Consider the following 7,673-nt stretch of genomic DNA (forward strand, 5'->3'; position numbering starts at 1 on the left):
TAGGAGGAGGGTAACCAGGATGACGTAGGGCCTTGACATCATACAGCATGAAGATTGACTGAAAGAACTGGAGATCTTCATCAGGAAGGAGAGAAGAGAGGGGTGGGGTGGGACAGGGGTGTTATCTATCCATAAGTATTTCTAGGCTGTGCTGTGGAACAGGGGTAAGATTTGTTTTGCTTTGCCACGGAGGGAAGAAATGGCTATAATGAGTAGAAGTTCTAGAGAACTTCTTGTATTTAGGCTTGATGTGGAAAAAACCTTCAAAATAATTAGAGCTCTCCAGAAGTGAGATGGCGTAATAGTAATGGGATTTAAAGCGCCCCCTGTAAATCCAGAGCTTGTGAATCCCACTTGTGGGATGGACTTGTTGACAAAGAGAGGGCTGAACTGGGAGGAGCTGGTGCCGTGGATTTAGAGAAGGACCAAGCAGAGAGAGAGGCAGAAGAACTTTTGGGAGCAGCATTGTGCAGGATGGCTGAGGGCCATTTGGAGCTGCCCAGGGCTTTTGAGAGCTGCCACCCGGAGCTGCCAAGGACTAAGGAGACATGGCTGTGATGCCGGTATTTTGTCTGTCTGTTTTGATGTTGTTTTGCCAGATTCTTCTGCTGGTGAAGGACAGTGCTGTTGTTGCAGAGGTTCTGGAAATTTGCTGTTGGTTCAGAAGCCCTGAAAAAGGATTTTCTTGTTGTATGTTTACAGAAATCCTGAAGAGGGTCTTGCAGGGGTCCTGAGATGGTTCTACAGGCAGAGAGTGAATTGATAAGGACACTGGCAATGTATATTGTGCCTTTGTTAAGCTTTGTCTCCCCAGGAACAGAGATTGCTGAGAACTTGCTTCAGGTCAAGAGGAAGAAAAGACCTCTCTTTGGGTATTAAATGCTGTGATGATATCTTAACCTTGCTGTAGCTCAGGGGTAGATGGCCTTTGTGCTCTCCACTGCCCCTTTTGAGAAAGTGCTTGATGTTAACTGATGATAATTATAATTCAGTTGTGATCCAGGGGTGGGAAACTTGACTTTTTGTGCTCTGTGATTGACTAAATGAATATACTTTTTTATGATTGGAAACTAATCTTAATCTTCATTTGAGAAAAGAGAATTTCTGATTGACTAAATGTACTTCCCAGGGGTGGAGTAGTACTTAGAAATTATTGAATCATACTTGGTGAATGCTGTGTTTTGATTTTCTCTTTTCCGTGAATGTTTTGCCTTAATTTGTCACTGAATAAAATGGAGAGTTACCATGCTGGTATTCTGAACCTTGGAAGTTGCCTTTGCTTGGCATTATAGATGGGATGCCTTGAGAGGCATTGAGGGACTCAAGGAAAGGGTGGATGAGTACTTGTCAGGTATGGTGTAGAAGAGATTCTTATTCAAGTACTGAGTTGGACTCAAAGGTCTTGGAATTCTTTTCCAATTCACATTCTATGATTTTTCAGTAAACTAACACTCTAAGTTGCTTAACTTTTTGCTTTATTTTTTGTGATAATCTGCTATCTACTTTTGTGGTTGATTTTTATTCATTTATTTTTTTAAAGCAATTGGGGTTAAGTAACTTGCTCAAGGTTACACGGCCAGTTATTTCTGGGTGGGTGCTAAGTGTCTGAGCCCAGATTCGATCCCCAGGTCATCCCGACACTGGGGCTGGTGCTCTTACTTGCTGTGCTACCTGGCTGCCCCTATGGTTGATTTTTAAAAAGCTTAGCACAGGATTTTACTTGTATCCCTATTAAAAGACTCTATCAGTGATGGAGTCAAGATGGCGGAGTAGAAGCAGGATATCCCTGCTGCTCTGGTTTCCACCTTCCCCAATCCATGTAAAAAGAAGACTCTAAACAAACTTTGGAGCTGCGAAACCCACAAAATGACACAGAGAAGCTAGCCTCCCACTGAGGACAGCATGGCAGGCCGGCAGGAATCTGCCAGTGCAGTGCTCTGGGAGCTGAGCCCAGCCTCAAGGCATTAGCCCCAGGGTGGGCCTGACCATCCGCTGGCCCGAGGGACTCCAGATCAGCAACAGCTGTGGCCGTTTCCAGATTTATGTAGAGCCAGACCAATTTAGGAAGAAAAGTCTTCCTGACACTTCCTGACAGTAGACCTGGCACTTTATCCACCGTGCCCCCTCTAGCCTTTACCACATCTGCAACTACCAATGTACATGTTTAACTGTTCATATTTGTGTAATTTTTGTAAGAATAAGTTAAGCACATTTGGAGGGTATTCTTGATGAAAAAATAAGTGGGGAATAGATGGGCTTTCATGTATGATTTTCATGTGATTAACATATTCATAGTTAAATAACTGGTTGAAAGATAGAGCCATATTCCCACTACATTTAAAATGTATGATTTGAAAATTTTACTTATTTATCTCATTTCAATAACTGGATTGTTCCATAAAGCAAAGTTATGTCTACTTATATATTTCAAACTATATATATATATATATATATATATATATATATATATATATGTATCTGTACCTAGGATATGGATAAAAGTAGTTATTGAGGTAAGGCTATACACTTTGAAGTAAGATCCCCAAGGAAGTGATGAATATGGATTATTAAAGAAGAAGTCAAAGAGCCAAATAACACGATTCACTGGTCTTATAACCTGGTTTGTGCTAATTTATTAGAGGGAGAAGTAAAATAACTTCATCATCTTCCTTTCTCTCAAGTAACATGTGCAGTCAGCCAGTCAGTCAGGCAACAAGCATGGATTAAGCATTTACTATATATGCTAAGCTCTGTGCTAAGGCAGAATTTCCATTCAAATAAAAATAAAAAAAAGACAACTCCCATCCTCAAAGAGCTTACATTCTAATGAGGAAGGCTATATATAAAATAAAATTATAAAGGAGGTGGGGAAGAGAAAGATGGTATTCAGTTTGGGAGCTGGAGCATGATGGAGTTCTGATGGAAAATGAAGAGATGGCTAACCTGGGTGTCCTTAAATAGAAGTTCTGAGCTCTCCATCCTCCCATTAGAGGGAAGGGTCCAAGGTGTGAGTTCTAGAGCTCAAGTGATTTTCCAGGTTGAAAAGATTGGTGAGAATGTGGTGAAAAGTCCAGGGGAATGTAGAGAGGTAGGAGAACAGTGTAAAAAGTTCAATTTGGAAATGTACTTCTCCCTTTATTACCTTTCTGATAAGAATGATTGTAAAGCCAAAGGCCTGTACACAGTAGGGGCTCAATAAATGTTTGTTGATGCTTATGGTATTGTTTTTAGGCCATGGTAGGTGAAGATGAGGAAGGAAGAGAATTTCTAGGTGAGCTTTGGAATAAGCAGGGTTGGATAGGAAATTACTTTTGCACAGCTACAAGTGGAACATGCTTTGTAATGATAGAATTTGAAAATTGCGGTAGATCTCAGACTTACATTTAAACATTTTAAAAACCCTGAGGCCTAGATAGAGATGTTAGATGGTTTGCTGAAGATAAACTGCTTTGCCATCTACACTAATTATTAAATATTCATATGCTGTGTAATGATACATCATTACATTCTATTATAGAACTAACTGAATGGCAAATCACCCTGGTAAAAACAATGTCTCAGCTTCTGAGTATTGCTTATTTGTTGTTTATTTATCTTGTCAAAGTTAAACTACTAGCTAAGAACACATTAGAATTTCCTACAGCTTCAAAGCTTTTTTTTTTTAAGGGCTTTCAGGAAATAAAAAAAAGTTTTCATTGTTTAGGGAAGGTACTATATTCTGCTTGTAGCTCTCGAGACCACCACTGTGGTCCTGATGGAGTGATATCACCTGATTCTCTCTCTGCCTTCTAAGAGTGCCGCTCTCAGCAACCCTTCAAAGATTTAAGTCATTTAAAGCCGGGCAACCCACTATCCTGAGACCTGAAAAATGTAGCACTTGTGGAGAATGAAGAAAGTTATTCTTTTTCCCTTCAGATAGATAACAGGATAGCTAAATGAACCAAAGAGGAGAAAATGCATCTCTTTCCTTCACAAGAACCAAGACTTCCGGAAAGCCATAAATGCCAAGGCACAAGATGATCAAGATCTGTGTTAGTAGCTGACTCTGGGATAATGCAGTAGCTAACACAAGATATCATCATGTGGCATGATACATTAGGGAAATTATGTTATCTGGTTACTTACAGTATGTGCCAAATCAAGAATCATCATTAAAACTGTGTAGTTTAAGAGTTTAAAGAAGTTATGAATATGGATTATTAAAGAAGTAAATGAGCCAGGTGAGGATATTCACCAGTCTCATAATCTAGTTAGTGTTAATGTTTTAGTGGGAGGAAAGTGAAATGAACTCATTATCTACCCCCTTCTCAAGTAACATGTTTAATCAGTGAACAATCATTTATTAAACATTTGCTACATATGCTAGGTTCTGTGCTAATACTGGAAAGGGGATCATAAAATAATTTTATGATTAATTTTATTATTCTGTGATAAGGGGCTATGTCTTCAGGAAATTTTAATCTTGATTTAGGGGTTTCAGATCTTCAGTCACAGCTATAATCAGTTTCATGCCATCCTAAAATGCTAAAAACTTATGAAGAGTAGTGGGGACAGCATCTGTTTATTCTCATTGAAACAGTCTGGTTTAGCAGGTGGCATTTATTTGGGAATATTTATCTGGCCTAAACATCATATGCTTTTGTTATGGTCACAGAATGGCTTTAATAAACCTGTTATTTCCAGAGCATTTCCCAGAAAAAACAAAAACACATTTATGAAGTGGTATGGTGTTTTAGTTGTGTTTTGCACAAGACAACGAAAGGAAACAAAAATTGGAACATGTGGGTCAATGTAATATTAAATCAGTTCCCAGGCTTGGATCTTTGTCTTTAAGGCTCAGAATGGAATAAGCTGACATATCAGCAATTTGCTGTTCATCTGGACTTTTCCTCATCAAAAACATCATTCAGCACAAAACTGGCTTTCTCAGGAATGGGGAAAATATTCTCACTTGTGAGACCGGGAACTTATTTCTTAGAAGTCATTCTTCCTTTGTGGCCAATGGTTCCTCTGAGATTGTTGGTGAGGTGCCAAGTGCTTTCTTTAGCTAAAGTTCTGGATTTAGTTAGGCTTTCCTAAATTTACATTCCAAGATGACATGGTGGAAAGCACTATACTTGAAATCTAGGGATCTATGTTCAAATCCCAGGCCTGACACTTAGTTGTTTTGTGACCTTGGACAAGACAACTTATCTGGGTTTCGTCTGGAAAACTAAGGAAAGGACTCCATCATCTCTAGTTCTTTTTCAACTTTTAATCTATGATCCTGTGCCCATTTGCCATGCAACTGCATTAATTTTAATTTTTAATAACTCTAATGCCAGAAATCTGTTGTCCTCTGATCCTGAACTTTCCTGAAGCTTGGCTTCCCAAAGCAGGACAAGACTTTCTAGTAATAGAGATTTGAAAGAGCATTCCTTTCTTCCTTCCTTTCTTTTTCTTTCTTCTTCCTTTCTTTCTGAAGTGATTGTACACACAGATTCCTACACATAAAGATAACCCTTCAGTATTTTAATGTTTGCTGTTGTTAACATTATTCAGGTTTTTATTTCTCTCTGGATACATGCAGAAATAAACCTAATTTATGAGTGAAGAACGTTTTGTTGCAATACCCAAAGAAAGAAATATAAAACACAAAGAAAGAAACAAAGAAAATAAACCCATATATACCCATTATTGTCTGTGCTACTCACTGAGGACTCATGATTCCTTGTATCAGTAATTATCTTTGGGGTTTTTTGGTGTGTGTGTGTGTGTGTGTGTGCACGCGCGTGTGCGCGATCGCCTTATCTTTTCAGTTAGAGTGTAAGCTCCTTAAGGACAAAGATCATGTTTCATACCTTGTATTCCCCACAGCTTCTGGCACAGTATATGCAGTGGCTACTTGATGATTGCTTGTGGAATGAGCAAATGGATGAATCTTTACTCCTAGAATAGCAGGAGATAACCATATGTATTTTCCATTTCAAAGGGCAGCCTCCTTTAAGATAATTATCATTACTTCAGAGGCACTGTAAAATCTATCAGCACCACATGTATAGCGAGTCTATAAAATGGCACCCAGCTGACCTCAGAGTCTATTGGTGTAGGCAACACCAAAATCTGACAGAGAACTTCTTTAAAAGCCTCAATCCATGACTACTTATCAAGGAAGCTTGTCAAATCTAGTTAAGGAAACAAGAATGCTCCCTTAATACTTTGTATTTTGGACTGGTAAAGTCCATAAAGTCTCTGTTTTGCTACAACATTGCTTTTCCGAGATTCACAGTAGCCCACTACCAAATTCTTGATCATATACCTTAGCTTTCAAAGGCTATTCCTATATTTTTGTCTTGTTAACCATGTGATTTTAGCCTTAACTTTTGCCAGTGAAGTATTCACAACTTCAGCTACACCCATCACCTAACACAATGCCTGGCACATAGGAGGTGTTTAATAAGTGCTTGGGTAACTAGATGGTAGATAGAGTGCCAGCTCTGGAGTCAGGAGGACCTAAATTCAAATCCAGCCTCAGACACTGAACTCGCTGGGTGACCCCAGGAAATTCACTTAACCCTGTTTGCCTCCGTTTTCTCATCTGTAAAAAAAAAATAAGCTGGAGGAGGAAATGGCAAGCTTCCAAATTCCAAGAATCGGAAACGACTAATTAAAAAAAGTGCTTGTTGCTTATTCTGTGGTTGGTTGACGCTCTTTTTGTTTCTTTGTATCACTCTCACTTTCCATCGATGTCCCACTCTTTTCCTCCACCGAGAGAATCCTCTTTTGAAACAAAGAAATATAGTTAAGCAAAGGGAATTGACACATTGGCCGTGTCTGTCAATGTATGCCACATTCCACACCTATATTTCACAATCTTTCTATTAAAAGGCTGGACCCATGCTTCAGAGTCAGACCTCTGATTTGCACTGCATTTTTTCCTTTACCTTCCCATAGTCATCATATAAACTGTTCTTCTAGACATGCTCATTTTGATGTATGTTAGCTCATGAGTCTTCCCACGTTTCTCAGAATTCTTCATATTTGTTAGACAACTGTGCATGTAATTTTTGAAGCAAACATTTTCTAACTTAAGATATGCCCATTGAGTGTCAACTGTGGGTAATGTGCTAGGCAATATTGAATACAAAGAAGAATAGGGCATAGTTCCTGGCCCTTTATAGAGCTCCCAGACAAGTAGAGAGCATAAGAAATTTCCACACATAATTACTGAAACATAAATTACAGTACAGTAAGAAACATACTAAGAGTTATATTAATTCACAAGAGAGATTATTTAGTAATATATGCATAGACCTGACAGTGAGGGAAAAACTGATCCAAACATAGTTCATAATTTTTTTTTTCTTTTTTGACAAAGTAGGTAAAACAGCTTGGAAATCCTAACATGGCAGGTTAAGTATCAAACCTGACCAATTCTGGCTCCACTCTTAGGGGGTCCCTTGAAGGTTATTTCTACTTTTAAGAACAATTTAGAAGTAGGTCACAAGATGGCTCAAACCCCTAAGCCTAATCTCTTCAGCTCCCATGAAACTCGTAAGACAATAGCTGCCTTGTTTTCCCTTTGACCGATTAGTGTGGGTCATTTCCACCCACACAGCTAGCTCTGGTCACTAGTCACATAAATATTGAATGTCTTGAAGGATTCCAGTGATAACAGGACCTTGTTTGGGGAC

Source organism: Petaurus breviceps, unplaced genomic scaffold, assembly GCF_028583685.1.
Source record: "Petaurus breviceps papuanus isolate PSGF00001 unplaced genomic scaffold, PetGlider_PUasm1.0 38, whole genome shotgun sequence".
In the NCBI taxonomy this organism is placed as follows: Eukaryota; Metazoa; Chordata; class Mammalia; order Diprotodontia; family Petauridae; genus Petaurus; species Petaurus breviceps.